Source organism: Aquila chrysaetos, chromosome 10, assembly GCF_900496995.4.
Source record: "Aquila chrysaetos chrysaetos chromosome 10, bAquChr1.4, whole genome shotgun sequence".
NCBI lineage: Eukaryota > Metazoa > Chordata > Aves > Accipitriformes > Accipitridae > Aquila > Aquila chrysaetos.
This window is the reverse complement of record NC_044013.1, coordinates 42462819-42481591: the sequence shown is the minus strand read 5'-3', so window position 1 is coordinate 42481591 and position 18773 is coordinate 42462819.

Genomic DNA, 18773 nt, shown 5'->3' with positions numbered 1-18773 from the left:
TTTGATATTTCTTTCTAAACGTATATAGTTCAGCATCTAAATCCAGCAAGATCTGGTTTATGATAAAGTTTTGAATTTACTGTTAAAGTTAATGGAGTTGTCCATAAACAACTTGAAGAAAGAGACCCTGAGGCCACCTCATTCTCTGTGCAAGTTTGTATTAATGCTTATGTATTCCCCTGTCTCCTTCCCTCCCTTTTCCTCTTTCCTTCCTCTTTTTCCTTTCCTCTTTTGCATATCTAATTTCTGCCCCTCTTCTGGACTAGGTGACTCTTCCTTGCTCTCTCTTTGGACTTCAGAAAAGCACATAGCAGGATAATTAACTGCAGATAATTATGATTTCATCCCAAAGTAGTGGCTTAGCTGGTAGATGCACTGAAAGAGTTGTATGGATTAGGTATTCAGCTGTAGCAACACCCAGAAATTACCCTTATGTAACCAAGGCCAGCAAAGCATTTTTTAAATCATGTAGTGAGACAATGTCAAAGAAAGGAGCAGGAAGAAGTTTTGAGTATTTTTGGTGGTCTGGACACTAGCATGGATTAACGCTGGTTTGTACAAACGCTTTTAGCACATGGTAGCACTAATTTGACACCGTACTTCTTAGCAGCATAATCCTGTTCCTGCTCTATCAATCCTCTGCTGCCCGCAGATGGAAAAGCCCTAAGCAGCTATCTTCACTTAATCCCTCAACAACTTCTTATAACCAGGCAGATTTGTAGCCAGTGAATATTGTGAAACACTACTTTGGAGTTACTCATAAGTTGTGAATGTTTGAATCAGGCCATCTCATAGTTGAGATGACTCACTTTGTAAGATTTCTCCTGAGGGTCTGAGCCTCACATACAGCCAGAATAAGGTTGGGTTCTGTTTGCTTAACTTGGGGGGCTGTTATACCCAGGGAAAGATAGCAGTCGACTTACACAGCTTGGTAGGGCTGTTATCACATTGCTGGCTTTCTTGCTAGTTTTTTTTTAAAGCAGCAAAGTATTTGGCAATTTATTATTTCTTTAAGTCTCTCTATTTCTGTAAGTACTGCTCCAATAGTTGGTGTTTCTTCTTCAGTGTGCTTTCTGCTCATTAATGTAATAGATTTGAGGGCCAGAAGAGATGATTAGCTCATTTAGTCTGGTCTTTGTATAACAGAGGAATATAATTTAATCTAATTTAACACACCTTCAAACAGTGAGGATTTCCAGCAGTTACACTGTTGTTCAGCCTTTACAACACTGGAGTCCAAATGCCAATCTTTGAACTTCCCAGTCCATGTTTTTTGTGTTATGGACACAAAGGCAAATTGTGATATGTAAATTCCCAGTGTTTTGCACGCTTATTAGAAATTGTTTGGTATCACAGGCTGTTCTGGAGACATTGCTAGCACCTTCTCTTTTCACACCTGGCTGGAAGGGCTGTTGTCTTGTGTCTGAAGCCAGAGTAGGAGAGGTGGAAAGATGGGTTCTGCCTGCAAGCTACCAACTCATCCATTCTGTTCGGTAAAATGTATCTTTCTAAAATTCAGTCAAAACTTGAGGAGATAAAGAACCCACACTTCCCTTTCGCGGCACCCTTGGCATGTTTATTTTCCTTGTAAGTGAACCACACTGGATGATTTTTCAGATGATTTTTACTGTTCTTCACTGGTGAGGCATAGCTGTGGAATCAAGGGTGGCACCAGGCTGCATACCCCACACAGTCACATGCTGCAAGGGCCTGCAAGGCTGCACGAATGACTCAAGGCTAATTTATGTGTTTTCCATTATCTTCCTTTATGGATGCAGCTGCCAAGTCTGCACAGTGCTGCTCAGCTGGGAAGCTAATAAACTCAGTGCCATCTTTCTCCATCAAGACTTTAGTTACTGCAATAAGCTTTCACAAATGAAAGGACTTTCTTTGTCTGCCTGGCTTGGAAATGCTTTCCAAGATCCAGTTACGGAGCTTTTCCCCAGGCTGCTGAAGCACCAAGATCTGCTTATTTCACATTCTTGTATTCTGACATGGTGAATCTAGTTATACCCATTTAGTTTGTTTTTTCTTCTCTGATTTTTTAAACTGATTTGTGATTGTATGTTTCTTAGTCAGCTTTGCTGAAGTCTTTTTGACTCAGTCAGTCGTTAGACTGGACTAGGAAAGCCATCTGAAATTAGTGCGTATCCCAAATAAGGGACTGTGCTGCTTTTATAGAAATAGGTTTGGGTGCCGTTTTCTCTTTGTATCCCTTTGTAATATTATCTGGGGTTTTTGAAAATGAGCCTAGGTGTTTGCCTCATGCATTTCCTGTCTTCTAGCTACTTGCAAGACTCTCAGCAGTGTGCTTGCTGTGCTTCATTTTCATTGCTATGGCTTCCTGCTGGAAGGCTTCCACCACCAAAAGGCTGTCAGTTCTGCTTTATGAATCCTAGTACAGATCAACAATGAATTTAGATCACAGTTTCTGTCCAAGTTCTGCTTGTTGTGCTGTTCCCCATTCAGCTTGCACAAGACACCCCAAGAAGGTCGTTCTGTTCAGGGACCACCGAGGCTATCGGTTTCTGTTAGTTGTTGTTTGGATTGTACAGACAGACCTCTGGAAGTTAGATCAGCACAGTAAAATACATAGCAAAGTACTAGGAAAGCCCATGGTGCTTTTTCAGGCCCACAAGTTATGTCCCCCCCTCTTCATAGTTGTCATTCTATAAAGCATTCCTGACAAATGATAGGTGAGGGACCAATTAAGGCCAGTCACACTAAGACCAGGGTAGCTGATCTGTGCAATAGTGCCTGTATCTTGGTGGTCTGGCTATCATTAAAAATTACACTATTTACAGTCTACACTGTTAATAATTCACAAGCCCCTGTTTCTTTTGAGTAGCCTCCTTGGAATGGAGAAAGTTCAGCATGAGTTTGTGGAGGCAAAAGAGAAGGTGAAGGGAAAAAGCAGAATGGAAGAAAGAAAGAGAGGGCAAAGAAAGTTGAAGAGAGAAAGGGATTGCAGTGGAGAGAATGTTGAGCAGCACAGAAGTTAGAGAAGAAAGTGCTGTCAGAGTCCCAAAATAGATTAGCTGCCATTACTGCCACAGTGCACACTGGAAAACTTAGCATTGACTGACTAATGATTCCAGGGGCCTGGGGAAGCAGCAAAAGCTTGAAACTTTCCTTTGAGAGGCTGGGTGGGTATAGCCCTTACAGATATCACTGGGAACTGCATCTGCCAACTGCAGTCTTGATGGAAGGGTTACCCTGTAGGTACAGACCTACGCTGAGAGAATTGCAGTCTACCCTATATGACTTTCCATTTGGCCTTTCTTACAGCAATTGTCACTGCCAGGTCCCGTCTCTGTCCTCAGCAGGGTACAGCAGCTAGGACTCTAGGGAGCTCTTACGTGGCTGGGAGAGGAAGGTGCCTTGTGCTCTGCTTGTGCAGGCCTTAGTGGTCATGTTCCTTAAGAGGAAAAAATGTAAAGAAGGATGGATTATTGACTTGTGAGAGAATGTAACAAAGGTCCGACTCTAACAAAAAGCTATTTTCAAAAGCACTGAGAGTTGTGTGCTCAGTGCTTACTGAATTATTATGGGAAATGAGTGAAAAAAATCCTTTCTCTCTTTGAGAAGCTTTGGGCCAAAATATCGGGTTAATGGACTTTCCAAGCAGTGATCAAATAGCACTAAAGTTCAGCAGAAGGTGAAGGTGGTCCAGGTGACAGCAACACAAGTTGAAGGGTTAAAAAAACTTGACATACAAATAAAGAAACACCCCAGCTCTGCAAGGAAATGTTAAGAGTGTATGAAACCTTGTGTACTAGGCTTTGCAATTTCATATACTGTAAATATTTTTTTAAAACTCTAAGTGGTCTTTGCCCCTCTCAGTGTCTCCTTGCCACCCTTGCTATAGTGTATTCCTGGCCATGAAATGCTGCTGTGACTGGCACAGTTTCAGCTGTTACTTCATTTCATGTATGTGTTGTTATTTGCCTTGTGACTACAAGTAATATTGGCACAGTTCAAGCTGCTTGGTGTGGGAATTCTGGCCCTGAAGAGTTTGAAGTCTAAATAGACAAGACAAACAGTGGTTGGGAGGGGAAACAGGGAGATGAGGCCACTTTCTCAGGGTCATCATGGAGCAGCCAGGAGCATAATCTTCTGATCTTCCTACAGGCACCTCACACACTACACCAGACTGCCTCCTTTATTGGAATTCTGAGCTGTCATTTCTCTGTCCCCTTCTCCCCCATTGCTCTGTAGCTTATTCACCATTGCTCATAGTGAAAATTAGAATCAGTTTTCTGTAGATGGTCATAAATTGATGCACGTCTGGTACCTAAGGAGTTAATCTGTAAAGGTCTGCGAAAAGAGTATGCTGTGGAAAAGTTGCACAGATGGAATATCAGAGATAGACTACAGTAATTTTTTCTTTGCATTCTTTTGGTCTCTTTGGGGTTTTATAATTTTTGGACCGCATCTTTGGGTATAATAAATAGAGCAGATAGCTTAGTGTGTGTGGTGAATTCAGCTCTTTTGTGATGAGTAGCTGCACTGGAATAAGGGAGACAGAGGTTTGCGTTTCTTCCTTTTAGGTTCAAAACCATTCCTTCTTTGTAAGCTAGCCATGGGTACCTTGTAAGGGAGCTGCTTTCAGAAACATCTGTGCTAAATTTACCCATTGAAGTTACAAGAGCTGTTATCTTGGATGGCTGAAGGTCATGCTGAGAGTTTTGAACTTGAACTGTCCTAAACAAGGATAGTAGAAAATGGTCCCTGTATTACAGAGAAAGCAAGCCTCACTTGAGTTCACTGTTATCCACACCCTAATATATGTCAGCATAATCTCAAATGTCACTGACCTCTACCACACAGCTATTTCACTTCTTCTTTAAAAAATCCTTTCTAAAACATACTAGTTTTAGGTGTTCCTCTTCAGCCTGTGTTTCCTCTGAACGCAGCTGCCAATAACTTCAATTTGTTTGAAGGCGTTCAGGCTCCTTGCAGGAGGTGCATGATGCCTGACAGGCACAGGCACTCAGTCTGCAGTGTTTCTGTGTGATTTGAAAGGACATTCTTTTCCACTGTGCAGTGAAAAATGTTACTGAGCTGTTTTGTATTCCTTTGGCTTCAATTGTCTCACTCTGCACTGTAATTATATCTGATTATTTACAGTGGTGCAAACCACCAAATCTCTCATTATAACCAGGGTTGAAAATGTTCTAATTGGTTCATTAAAATCAGAGAGGATACAAGGCCTGTGGCCAAAGCAGGGCGTATAGAGTTAGAAGCACTAGCTGCTCTTCCTAACTTTGCTACCTGCTTCCTAGGTGAATTCGGATAAGTCATTAAGCCCAGACTTAAACCAAACTGAAATACAACTAACTCAGTACAGGAATGGTAACACAGTGCTTTGAGACAGAGATGCTAAGTCCTACGAGAACTGCAAAATATTACAATTGAATACGGAATTATTTTGTGGATCAGTTTCTTTTCTACCCTGTAGATTCAGAAGCCTCCTGCATCCAAGCAAAATGTACCATGAGGGAATAATATAAATTAAGGCAAAGGTGTTAAACAATAGAAAATCAGGCCTGGTGACATACTGGTATTCATGCAGGGTGAGGACAGGGACAGTGTCCTCCAGCAATCACTATGTGCCATTTGACTGAATGCAGAGACGCTCCTTGACACAAATTCCTGCCAATGCTTGGTAGGGTTTGAGGAAAGGTCCAGTCCTGGCCTGCTTCCTGTTGAAAGCACGTAAAAGAAATGCATAGCTTCAGCACAGGCCTCTTCTCTCCTGCCATCGCCTCCCGCCACAAAGCAACATAGGCAGGCAGCCCAGAAGCTGTTTAAGAGATGATGCCTCTTGGCCCCCCTTGCCTTTGCCAGCACAGCTGCAGACTCCAGGCAGACGTGGCTTAACTCTAGTTTGGCTGTTGAGAGCTATACTTCAGTCCCCGCCATTTCTTGTTCGTTTTGCAAACTTGCTCCCCTTCCTTCCTCAAGATGCCAGACTCCTAATTTGACTTTCATCTTCAGGGCACCAAGGTCTGGCTGGCAGGGTTGATCAAAAAGCTCTCAGCACAGCATTGCTGTCAGATGAGACAGACCCACCTTGTGAGAACATTCATTTCACTTTGATATGGAGGAGGAGGATCTATCCAGCTGATGTTCTGGTCTGCAACAAGCCCTGTCTGCCAGATTTAAAATAACCTTTCTTGGACTGCTTATTGTTCCGTCCTGCTTTTTGTTCCCTGGTCCTGATAAGTACAGCACAGTTAAATATTCCAGCCAGAGACTGCTGGAGAGAAGCAGCTGGGGCAGGGGCCCTGGGTGGGCAGGCAAGGCAAGGCGATGAGGAAGCAGAGCGTGTCTCTGCAGCCCTCGCTTCAGCACTTGCTTGCGCTTGGGGTCGACTCTGAGGCAGAGACAGTTCTCGTCCTGGCTCCTCAGCAGCATGCACTGTCCTGAAGGGGAAGCGCCCAGGAGCATTTGGTACATACAAGCTAGAAGAGCCGAATGTCCCAGTGGGTAACAAGCTGCACCTTTCAAAGCAAAAGTGCTGCTTCCGCAAGTGCTAAGGGGATGTGTACTCTCTTCTGCCTGGTGCAATCACACATTAGCTGAAAAGGGCTGGGATTGGGAAGCTGATGTGAGACCAGAGGAATGTCAGAACAGTCACATAACAAGTCAGAATAAGGGCTATGTCCTGGCAGACTCTGAGTGTAACAGATAACAAGATAGCAGAGAATATTCTGAATCGTTCCAGACCCATACACTTTTGTGTAAATACAAAATAGCCTTCTTTTTTTTTTTTTTAAATATCTGACCCAAGGCAGAAATGTCCAGTGATTTATGCTAACCTAGGATGTAGTCAGTAATAAACTGCTGAACGTGTTTACAACAGGAAGAATATTTTTTGCTTTTTATGAAATCTGTGTTTTGGCATTGGACTAGCAGGATTATGAAAAGAGAAGGAAAATCAATTGCATGAAGGGTGTCATTGTAAATTTCCAATAAATTGTCTATAAAGTCAATTTATAGAAAAGCAAGTTGAGTTTAATAGGAAAAGTGAAAGGGATAGACTACCTACATTCTGTGAAGCAGATCAATAAAATAATAAGAACAGAAAAAGTCAGCATGTTGGGGAATTACAGGATTGTGTCTGACAGCTTCTGCCTGGAAACAGATGAGGCTGCATTCCTGCTGCAGCTGAGTTGGGAAAGAGTAGGCTGCTTATAGATAAAGAGTGTTTGCTTACAGATCAGAGATGGGCCTGAGCTGATGTGGAACTGAGCTTGAAAATATTTGGGTGGCTTGTATCCAGGCCTGTTGCTACAGGGACCATATGCAGAGCTACAGAAAAGATGAAGAATTTGAGAGAAATGGAGGTTCCTTGAAGCTGAAGGTTGGACAAGATAATTTCTTAAGATCTCTTCCAGCCCCCATTTTTGATGGGTTGTAAAAATGTTGGAAATAGGTGTAAGAGGGAGGGGAGATAAATGGGAACTCGCTTATTTGCAATGCAGCCTTTTACGTTACACTGAGAATGTGTGCCTGTGTTTGCCCACTCTATATGGAGTAAGACTGGTGTAAAGGAGTCTTAAAGTAAATATTAGAATATGAACTTGAATAAATAGTAGTGTAAAGACAGATATTAAGACAAACAAAAGTAATGCCCTAAGACCAAATTTCTTTATTAGGAAACATGTATACCTCTCATTGCTTTTAGGAAAATTCCCACAAACACATCTGAAGCTCAGAGGGTAGAATTTATCCAGGCAGGCATATTCAGAATACAATACAGGTGGAGTTAGTAAAGGTAACTAGTGACATTTGAGTAAATGAGAGTATTCTCAGTTATATCACTGACTCAGAACTCACATTTCTGATAGACATTTATAATCTCGAATCAAAGCATGGCAGGAGAAGAAGAAGGAAAAACAGGTTAGGGGAACAGAAATTGGGTAAAATTATGAAAATGAGATTTTGTATAAAATCTGTCAATGATTTGGGAGAGTTTATTACCAAACATGACCCTGGTATTTTATCGTAACTTTTTTGCAAGAGATTGTTACTCTTTCTCACAGTAGCAGGAACAGCACAGTCCAGCAGTGCAATCTCTCAGGGTCTTTGCAGTCAGAAGAGAAATCCATAAGGAAAGGTATATTGAAGAACTGGGGTAACGCTTAAAAGCTGAAGAAAAAGGAAGGAAGGACATATAAGCAGCAAAGATTTCAAGCAAATGAGTAAAGGTCCATTAATAACCAGAGGTAGAAACAGTGTTTAGAAAGTGTTTAGAAAAGGTTTATCTAGTTCCTTTCATAGGAATGGGTTAACAGAGCTTCCTTCACACTGTACATTTTATCCTTTCTTGCAAACATTGCATTCTGCAGACTACCTAAGGAGCTCCTGGCCTAGAAGAAGTCAGTATGTGGTAATACCACTTCTACAGACACATAGTAACGTAGTTTTAAGAAAAGCTAGCCATGTTGTGCCTTTCAGTAATGGTATCTTTAGTTCTGGCTTCCCCACCACATCTCTGTTCACTTTATCCAAATTTCTGTAATGTGGCAGTTGAGCAGTGTCATTTGACAGCTTAGCTAGATCTGTGCAAATCTGAGTGCTAGTCTGCAGACAGCTTTCTATGACTGTAACTAAAACAATCTGGAAAGTAGACATAGTTAAAACACTGCAGACTCATACTGCAAGCAGAGCTGTAATCATGTAAAAAGTACCTTATGTGAGCACAGCCCATTCCTGTAAATTAAAGGAATAAGCTATAACAATACAGACACAACTATCCTGTTTAACTGCCTCCACACTGCAGGCTTTGTTTCATTATTTCTAAACAGAGGCACCAGAACTGTGACTGTTGTAATTTACCTCCTGCATTACTTTTTTCTCCACTGAAGTGTCACGTCTGGCTCTGTGATCAGCCAGATAGGGTCACTCCAGTGAATCTGATAGCTTTTAAGGGAAGGACCTGCCCTCTGCATTAATGTAATTGCAGGTTATTTGTGAGATTCCTTCCATGTCTTACTTCCTGAAGGCCTGGCACAGAAATCTGGTTTTGTAATTTGAGTACTGAAGAGTTGCTGGATGTAATTACGTGCTCCGTTATTCCAGCAGCCTCTGTAGCACTAAAAGTAAAAGCTCAGTGTTGCTATTAGTACTGAAAATACACAAGTTGGTACATAATAACTATCTTGCGCAAGCGGTGTAGTGGGCAGTGTGTACACAGGTATGACTTCAAGTTTAACTAGGGTCTATTTTGTACCATTTATAAATGTTTCCTGAAAGACACTGACGAGATTTCTACTTATACACTCATTATATCTCTCTTGAAGTCACAGATTACACAGAAAAGGTGTAATAAATAAGGCTTGACAATAGCAATAGGTTTCCCACCAAAGTAAAGCAGGATTTTGGGGAAGCATAATTTACCTTTTTGCCAGATGTCATTTTGATGACTATAAACAGGGGGAATGACATGTACGTGCTCAGACCTACAGACGGATTGATCAGCTGCAGAACAAATGTAATTGCGGCTGAACATTTTGTCTCACAGCAGCTGCATGCTGTCTCTTCGTCTCTGTGAATGGTCTGCTCACTGGAGTTTTGAACAGGAAAAGGCTGCTGTTAAATAAAGACACAGGAAAGAGAGAGTATTCTTGCAAGACCTGAAATTTAAGCCTATATCCAGCCATGCACAGGAAGTACATATCCAAATTCAGTAACACACTGTACATTAAAAAGTTACGTTGTGGAATTTGGGCTATAAATTCTGCTTTTCAGTCAGACATCCTGTGCTGTGATGGTGATAACGCTTGGTACTCCCGCAAACAGAAAATTATTACATTAAATATTTAAGGCTCACAGTGGCTTTGACTACTGGTTGTTATTAGCATTGTTTTATAGATGAATACACAAATTCAGACTGAAGATCAAGGATTTACCAAAGTTTGTATGGAATAGTCTGTAGAAGAACTAAAACTCCCTCAGAGCCAGAGTCCAGTACTTCAACCTAGAGACTGTCCTTTTATCCCTACTGAGGCTGACGGCAGAAGCTTTACAGACAGGGTGCTGGATTATGTGGGTTCTGGATACTCTCAGTAGATCTCTTTAGCTGGTGCTTCACTTCAGGCCGGAACCCGTGTGTAGGGCATGCTGCTGTAGCAAAAAGCACTTGTCAAACAGTAACTCTCCCATGAAGGCAGCAAACACCAGGAAGGTTCCTGCAAAGAAGCCCTGCATGGCAGCAGCTGTAAGCATCAGTGCTGCATATTGTTGACCAGGCTAATGCAGATGGAAAAGGACTGTGTTTCCTCTGTTGTCTTTGCTAATGCCCAAATTTCTGAAAGCCAGGTTGTCTCCTGGCCCTCCTCCTGGGTGGGGACAGGGGGGATGTGGCAGCAGCTGTTCTGGGAGGTGGCCTGTCTCCAGGTCTTCCCTTCTCAGGTGAGACCTTTCTGTGTACTGCATGGGCACCTGATGAATCAGGCAAAACCTGTGCTATGTGACACACCCAGTGTCACTCCAGAAGTGGCAAAGCATCAGCTCAATCCTGCTAAGAACTAGTGTTTTGATCACGAGGCTGTCCTGCCTCTCCCCTAATGTAAACATCATGTGGGGATTTTAAAGAAAACCAACCAGTTCACCACCCTTGCAGATGTGCAGAAGATCAGCCCCTGCAAGAGGAGAGGACTCCGTCATATGCTGCTGCTTCACTGGAAACAGAAGCCAGGGCTTCAGATGAGCAGTTTGTCCCACAGCTGGTGTGGTAGAATCAATGCAGGATGTAATGCCATGGCATCATGTCATAGTGCCTTGTCAGGCACCGATGCAACGTCATGCGGTATAAATATCCTGTGCCACCAAACACGGTTTACAGTGCAATTAGAAGGCTGATAGCAGTGTTCATAGGAATACAAGAGGCAGTGTTGTCAAGTCATATGGCTATATGAGGGTAGATCTTAATGACATAGTATCTTCCACTGCTATAGTAGTAAATAAAAAATGGCTAAACTCACTTTTTGTTGCTGTACTGTCCAAATTATGAGCTACTACTTAGTGTTTATCCTCGCTTACGCTGCTAAGCTCCAAGCCTACATTCTTCTAGAGACAATTCAGCTGCTCTCTGAGGGTCTGGTGAAGAGACAGTTTTCCAGCAGGAAAGGAAGGCACTGATCTGGGAGCCAGGAGACTGATGTACTACTCATGGCTGTGTTACTGACTTGCTGTGTGACCACTGAGTCAGTCATACCAGCTTTCTGTGCTTCTGTTTGCTCTCTTGACTTTTGCCTGTTTCATCTTTTGAGGTTGCAAGGAAGGGGTTTCTTTTTAATCTGTATTTGTACAGCACCTAATATAAAGGGATCTAGGTTTCAGTGGGAGTCCTTACAAGCTACTGCAATGCAAACAGCACATTGTATAGTAAAGAGTCGTGTTACACAACTTCGGTGTAAGGGTGATAAAGCTGCCACGTGGAGGCTGGGCAGACTTACTCATGCTCAATTTATGTCTGTGCAGCTTCTAATCTTTAAACTGCAATTAGAATCTTCTCCATCCTAGTGTGATAAAGCCTTCTATCTCACAAGACAGCTCAATCAATGCCCTTTTGGTCTATATCTGAAGGTTGTACTACCATGACTGTGTCAAGAAAGGATGTAATTTTTTTTTTTTCTAACTTAGATCAACGTGCGAGTGAAAGTTCTGATGAAGATATTGCTACACAGCTGTGAAAGTGCACAGGACTGCATAATATTTTTGCTTTTCAGAATAGAAATAGACTTTTATAGCAGTGTAACTATTTCTGTATACAGAAAGAAAAGATGAACTGACCGCTTCAATTCTGCCAGTCTAACACAGCAAAATATTTTAAGTGCAATTCCATTACAGGATTAAGCTGGGGCAAGTTCGTGTGCTTCACAGGTGTAACCTTGTCTTTTCCTTTCCTTTGTTACTGAGCTAGGAAGTATTTTTCTCTCGTGCCTTCTCTCTCCTTTCTTTTGGAGCTGGCTTTTCCTGTCGTACTACATACTCTCAAAAGAGCTTGGCATTTTTCCCTGCCCTTTGCAGCTTTGGAATGCTTTCATCCTGTTTCTCAATCCCTGTTACGACTGCAAGTAAGGCAGAGGTGGTGTCTTCGTTTCACTGCTGCTTTTAAGTCACATGATGATATTTAGGAAATCTGTGGACCTGCAGTACTGCAAGATCACACCCATAATGAAAAAAAGGTTACAAAAGTGCAAAATGGGTTAATAAGTGCCCTGCAAAATGGGTTAATGAGTGCCCAGATCCTTAAAGGGTCAGGTTCAAGTTTAGGGCAACAATAGCTACTAGTAGCCAGCAGTCTGATTCACCAACATTTTCATTGCCCTTGTGGCCAGGTAATTAAAAAAGATAATAAAAAAAGCAAGACTGGACCTATGTTTGGATACCAGCTGAGAGTTCACGAGGGAAGTGCAAATGTAAACGTGGTGTTCACAAGAGGGCCATGGCTCTGGGGTCCTTCACAGTGGTAGGTATGCTGTTGCTTTAAGGATTAAAAATAATTAGATGCCCACTTTTCGCAGAAACAAGAAACACCCCTGAACATGTCCAACAGATCCTTCCTCCTATCCTTTTTCTTTGTGGCTTTATCTATACAAAAGAAAAGATGGTAGAAGGTGATACCATAGGCCTCTGCATTGCTTCCTAGAGTTTATGTAAAACTTTACTATGAGGTAGCAGGCAGGCAGTTAATTATTACTTTAGACTGAGGTCTTGACATTAGTGCCAGTCAGGTCATGATTTGCCATTGATAAAAGCATTGTGCAGTGCCAAGTATAGCAATGCTTCAAAGACAGTCACAAAAATAGAACCCCTGGTTGCTTAGCAAGTATTTGTACATTTAGCAAATACCCATCTATCTATCTATCTATCTATAACCCAGGTAACGGATAACCCTCAAGTCTAATTAATTTCAATGGGGTTAAAATTTACCTTCCTATGTTTCTCCTTACGGATTTTCAAATAGTAGTACTGTTACTTTTCTGTCCTAGGTAAGCTTCATTCTCAATTTTCAGCTTCATTTAACAGCAGCTCTAAGACACTGCAACTGAGGACTCCATGCTGTTCAGCCTTATTTGGAAGCCCAGCAAACCAGCATGTATTGTATCCACAGGGCAGTGCCGTGTACCATCCATTCAAACCACTTGATGTCTATTTCAAATAAGCTTTTTTAAAATTTGATTTTAGAAAAGCTTGAGTGGGCTTAAGCAGCAGTTGAAATTAAATAGGGCAGCATAAGCTAATAGTGTGACTCATGAGAAGGAAATAGAGCAGCAGTTGGTAAAAACTGTTCAGTAACAAAGAGTCTTTATATTCATAAATTCATACAGGCTAACATGAGGCTTACAAAATGGTTGTTTAAGAAGCACAAAACTAAATTATGGTCTTGAGATTCTCCCAGTTCTTAAAGACTTATCCTTCTATCAGACACTTTTCCTTCCCTCTTCAGTCCCTCTTGTACACCTGGTTACTTAAGAAGAGAGAGGAGGAAAAAAAAGGCAATCTTTGGTGAACGAACCGGTTCAGTGGCGTTTCTGCATGCTGCACAAGTATCTGTGTGTAAAGTAAGTTAAAATAACAGTATGGATAAACCAACTGTGAATTTATGCAGATCTTTGCTAAACCATTGATTCATACCTGTAGAAGTAAATCATATGTTTCTGATACCAGCCATTTTGTCATTACGGGATTGAGCAGGAGTGTGGTACAAATGCTGTTGTGTCAGCAGAGCTTAGACTTTGGATGCCACAACAAAAGACATACTTTATCGATGTGCTGATGTTACTGAATCCAAATCCTGGCTCTGACACTATGTGATTATAATCTAAAATCAGCTGATCTAACTGAGAAATAATTCCGCTGAACGTAATGGAAATTACATGGGGTTTTATATAGTGTTGGGGAAAAAAAGCATCAGGCCCAGTCTTTTATTGTGCAAGTTGAGACCGGTTTTAATTTCACAGTTCATCTGAGTGATGGGCATTCATCTGTGCCTTGTTGGGTAGGTTGGTTTGGGTGTGAGTAGCCGTTGACACAGCTGATCACGAGTCACCAGAAAGCTTTATGAAGACAAGCACTCAAGCAAATGTAATGTGATTTTATGAAGAATCCTGCCTGGTGAAGTAAGGATAAGGCATAACCCAGAAGGAGCATTGCTTACAGTGGAAACACTGTGCAGGTTACACCCTACAGAATGCAGAGTAGATGGAGACAGTAAGCAAGCTGAAAGGAGAGTGAATGTATATCGTCCAGCAAAAAACAGACAGGAAGAGCTTACATGTTCCCAGGTGGGCCATGCTGCAGGAGGATGTACCCTTAGCAGGTTAGCTGGCTTTGCTACCAAGTGAGAGATGTGCAGATTTTGCTTAAAAGGCATCAGACAATAACACTGACAGATTTAAGAGGGGTGTTCTTAGATGGATACACACATAATGCTTGAGAATAGGAGCATGCCTTGCATGAGTCAGTGGGTGAATTTACTGAACATGTAGGAATATCTGGGTTCTGGGAAGAGCTGGAAAGATGCTGGATGCTCTGGCAAGAGCAATGGTCAGAAAAATTCTGTATGTGAGGTCTACTATATCTTAAAATCTGCATTCAGGTAATAAGACCTAGTGCATTGCTGCAGAATTCAGAGAATTTGGCTCTAAATGGGAATGGAGCATAAGGTGTCCTTAGGGATACTTACAAAAAACAGGAGAGCAGTGAACAGCAAAGGCAAAAGGCTGCTGGAAAAAAAAAAACCCAGATAAGAAGGAACACGTACCATTTAGTGTTTCCTAATGAATCAGAGTCAGGGCCCCAAACAGAAATTCACAGACTGGAAAACCAAGACTGCTTTCCCTGGGGAGCAGTTTGTGTAAGCAGTTAAAAGGTCCCAAGCCACAGACACAGTAACAACAAAGATAACAAGTATTGTTGGTCATTACACACAGATGACCATATTCTATAGCCACCCAAAGCTTTGGCTGGAGGCAGCTGTCCCACATTGCAGTAGCACACAGCAATATGAGGTACAGATAAAGATTAAAAACATAAAAAAAATTAATCACAGCACAACCAAGAGAAGGTGGTGAAGGTTTGTGTTATTTATAGTAGCATCCACTATAGGGAGTTGATGGGGAGTTAATCTGCACCTTCCCGGTAACAGAGCTGTGATATCTGCAATATTCTTGATTTGTTATGAAGGAGAAAAACAATACTGATGTATTTCAGTGCCATTAGGAAATACAGCACAATCACTTCACCTGGAAGACTGAATCTGATGAAAATACCTTACAGTGAAAGAGCCCAGGAGGTTCATGACTGGCTTGCAGCTCTTACTGCATTTTTGTCTCTCCTGGTCTCATTGCAGCGTCACTCCAGACCTCCAGCTTGCTTTCTGTGACTAGAACTCCTGCCCTTCCTATGAGATCATCCAGAAAAGAAGCCAGAAAATATCAGTCTACCTGGTCTTCTTGTCCTGTGAAATCTCTCCTCTTTTTGACCCCTGTTGTATGATAAATGAGTAAGGAAACAGAATTTCAGGGAGAGGAAGTGATATAACCTTGAATTATCCTTTGGGGCAATGTGATAATCTAGGCTGAGCTGATTAGTCATCCAGAACAATTAAAATATTGCTTTATAATATTTAAGTAACTTAACCTCTGCAAATGACTGCAATATCTGGGAAGGGCATTGCTTGCTAGGGGAAGAAACAAGTAGATACACAAAATGATCTCATTCCTCTGAAGTTTTTAGAACATAAACACGTACACTGGGAGTGATTGTGATCAAACAAACTTCAACTAGGATTTGTCAAAGAGCTTGTTTATACCTCTAAGGCAAAATAGCAGACACTAACTTAACATGTCTTTATCCATTTCCAGTGCATGGCATAAGCCTCAGTTTCAGAAAATATTTCGTTCCATTAAGTTCATTTAGACTATCTTAGCTCTTATGACATCTTGATAATTGACTATTTCTTTGTATCAGATCGAGTATCAGGGATTAAACTCCTGGTGTCTTGCATCCAAATGAGATTTCTACTGGAACAGAAAACTTTGCATTCAGAAATTGATTGTGTGAAACAATGTGCTACAATTTTAATTATTCTTTGCTGATTAGACTTTCCGGGCTAAAAGTTCCAGTGTGAATATTTTGTATAGAATCTCTAATTTCTCTAACGTATAATCCATCATTCTGTGATTACTATTAATCTAGTCAGATCATTTGCTTGCTCTGCTCATATTTAACAGATCCTGTTGCAGTCAGGGAGGAATTGGGAAGCAGAGAATACAAAAGAAAATCCATGGCTAAATCGTTCAGAAAAAGTTTCTTCACATTTTGAAATCTATCCAGCACATGCCAGATAAGTCAATAAGATACATGTCGTGGAAAGAATACAAAACCACTGCTCATTTATCAAACAAAAAGAAATACGGACTATTTTCCTCTCCTCTAGTTACTTGAAACTCCAGGGATTTTAGTGGCCTCTAATGCCCTCTAATGGACAAATCTGTTGGAGCAATATCCTCTCCGAGACCCTGCAAAAGGGGGTGAAACAATCAAGTATCTCACTGGAGGAAGAGCTGTAGCGCTGCCAGTGAGGCTGCACAGCTTTCCTTGGGAGCCTGCCAGCTCTTAGATTAAAACCCACGTTTAAGGGGTTTGTAGCTTAGAAATATTAAGTCACCTCTTACCAAAAACTTGGCAGATCCTTTCCTTCCTCCCTTCCTTCCTCATTTACTTAAGTTTGTTTGTTTAGCTTCACTTAAGAAGAGTAGGAAAATATTTTTGATGCTGATCCCAGATTTGGCACATTTCTTCCAGAATGATACCCTATCCATCAGCAACTGAAACCAAACATGTGCCTTACAGAGGAATGCCTCTGTAAGTGATGGTAGGTTTCTGGACCAAAGTTCATAAATAGAATTTAGAAAGTATCACTTAGCATATTTGAGCCACTGCTGGGGTGTTTGACAAATGATGGTGCAAACAAGAAAGTGGGATGGGAGGAATGAAGAGAGGAAGTTGAAGTATGAAACAGAGACTTCAGTGAGTAGGAGAAAAAAAAAGATAGGTTAATAAATAAATAATTTGAGTTGAAAATACGAAGTAGAGAAAAGCAAAGACAAAGATGTGGGAGGGGAAAATCCATATTCTCTGGCAAGAAGCCAAGAGAAAAGTGTCACCTCCAAGAGCCAGTTCAGGCGTAATAAAAAAGAGGCCCAGATCTCCTGAGTAAATTGTAGGTGATATCTAGAAATTAACTGAATCTTAAAGGGCAAAACACATCAGGAAGAAAGGAAATACTTAAGGGCTTCTAACTTTAAAGGGAATTTTATTGGAAGTTGTGTGTTAAATGATGCTATCTAACGACATAGGATCAACACCTTTACTCTGGAGCAAAGGACAAAGTGAGTGTGTTGAGAATTAGTGTGGATCTTACTACAGATCTGGCCAGGTCATTTTCTCTGTGTGCCTCGACTTTCTCATCTGGTTCCCCATCCTCTTACTCAAGCAAAAAGCAGAAGTGCCAGAATATCTCCAAGGAAGTGATTCAAGTGGCATTTTTTGGCTTGACTAGAAACATTGGTGTCTGGAAATTTAATGAGGGCGACTGTTCCCACACAGATAAATTTCCAACTCGTACTTCTAGTAGCTTGGCTCTTCAGGTTTTACTAGGTCTAAACCTACACTGAGAGGGAATAGAGGACATAGCAGAGGACATAGCAGGGACTTTCCTCTTACATGTGACTCCTACCGCTAGTGCCACTTTGACAGCCACAATGGGAAATTTTTAGTGAGGAAAAACCATTGGCATTCACACTAAAGCCTGACAAGACTTTGTGGATGCCTTAGGCTGTAGTTTCTTATTTTAGTTTACATATAAGCTTAAGGAATTGCATTAGGAAGCTCTTGCTAAAATGTCTTAAGAAAAATCCACCAAAATAACCAAGAAGCATGAGATTGTCAAGAGCTGCTAAAGAAATGGTACCACAACTCAGAAGTTATCTGGAGCTATGGAACTTGGAATGATTTATGTTCAAATAACATCTAACTAGCAGTTATAAACTGTCATGTGTCTGCCTGTTGGAGGACAAAATCATGTGGGTTTTCATATATCCAACAGACAGGGTCTAGCACAAAAATTAATAGTAGAGATGCTGTGTTTTTTTCTAGGACAGCAGATCACTTCCAGGGTAGTGGGTCTCAGGGCACTTTGAATTGAACCTCGGAAGAAGAAGGAGCAATTAAAAGAAAGTAGAGAGCATTGGGAAAGAATGATCTGGACCAAATACTGGCTGGAATTTTCCAAAGAGTTTTGGGGAAACACTATGAGAATTTCTGACATTGCCATTCAACCTCTGAAGTTTCCCCCCCATCTAAAATCTGGGAATACTGCAGCAAGTCATGTTTGCTTTTAGGGAACAGATTTGCTTTGGGAAAAACACTAAGAGAAACAGGAAGAAGCACTGTTTGTTTTGTTTAGTAAATTTTGAAGGGAAGAAATAGCCTGTCTTTTTCTACCTAAGTGAAGTGTTCCCAAGATGCTTCTCCCTTAGCTAATCTTATCACCCCTGATTTCTTTCTGGCTTTTTGAGACATGTTTTTCATAAGCATATCAGTAAGCTGAAGCCCTTTCCTGCCCCCTACATGAATTATTATTGTTTAGATTTTGGCAGAACGTAGAGATCCCTATGAAGATTGTGGCTGTATTGCCTTAAGTGGGTATTATTCCTGCCTGATTGCTATGGGATACTTAGAGGTCAAAT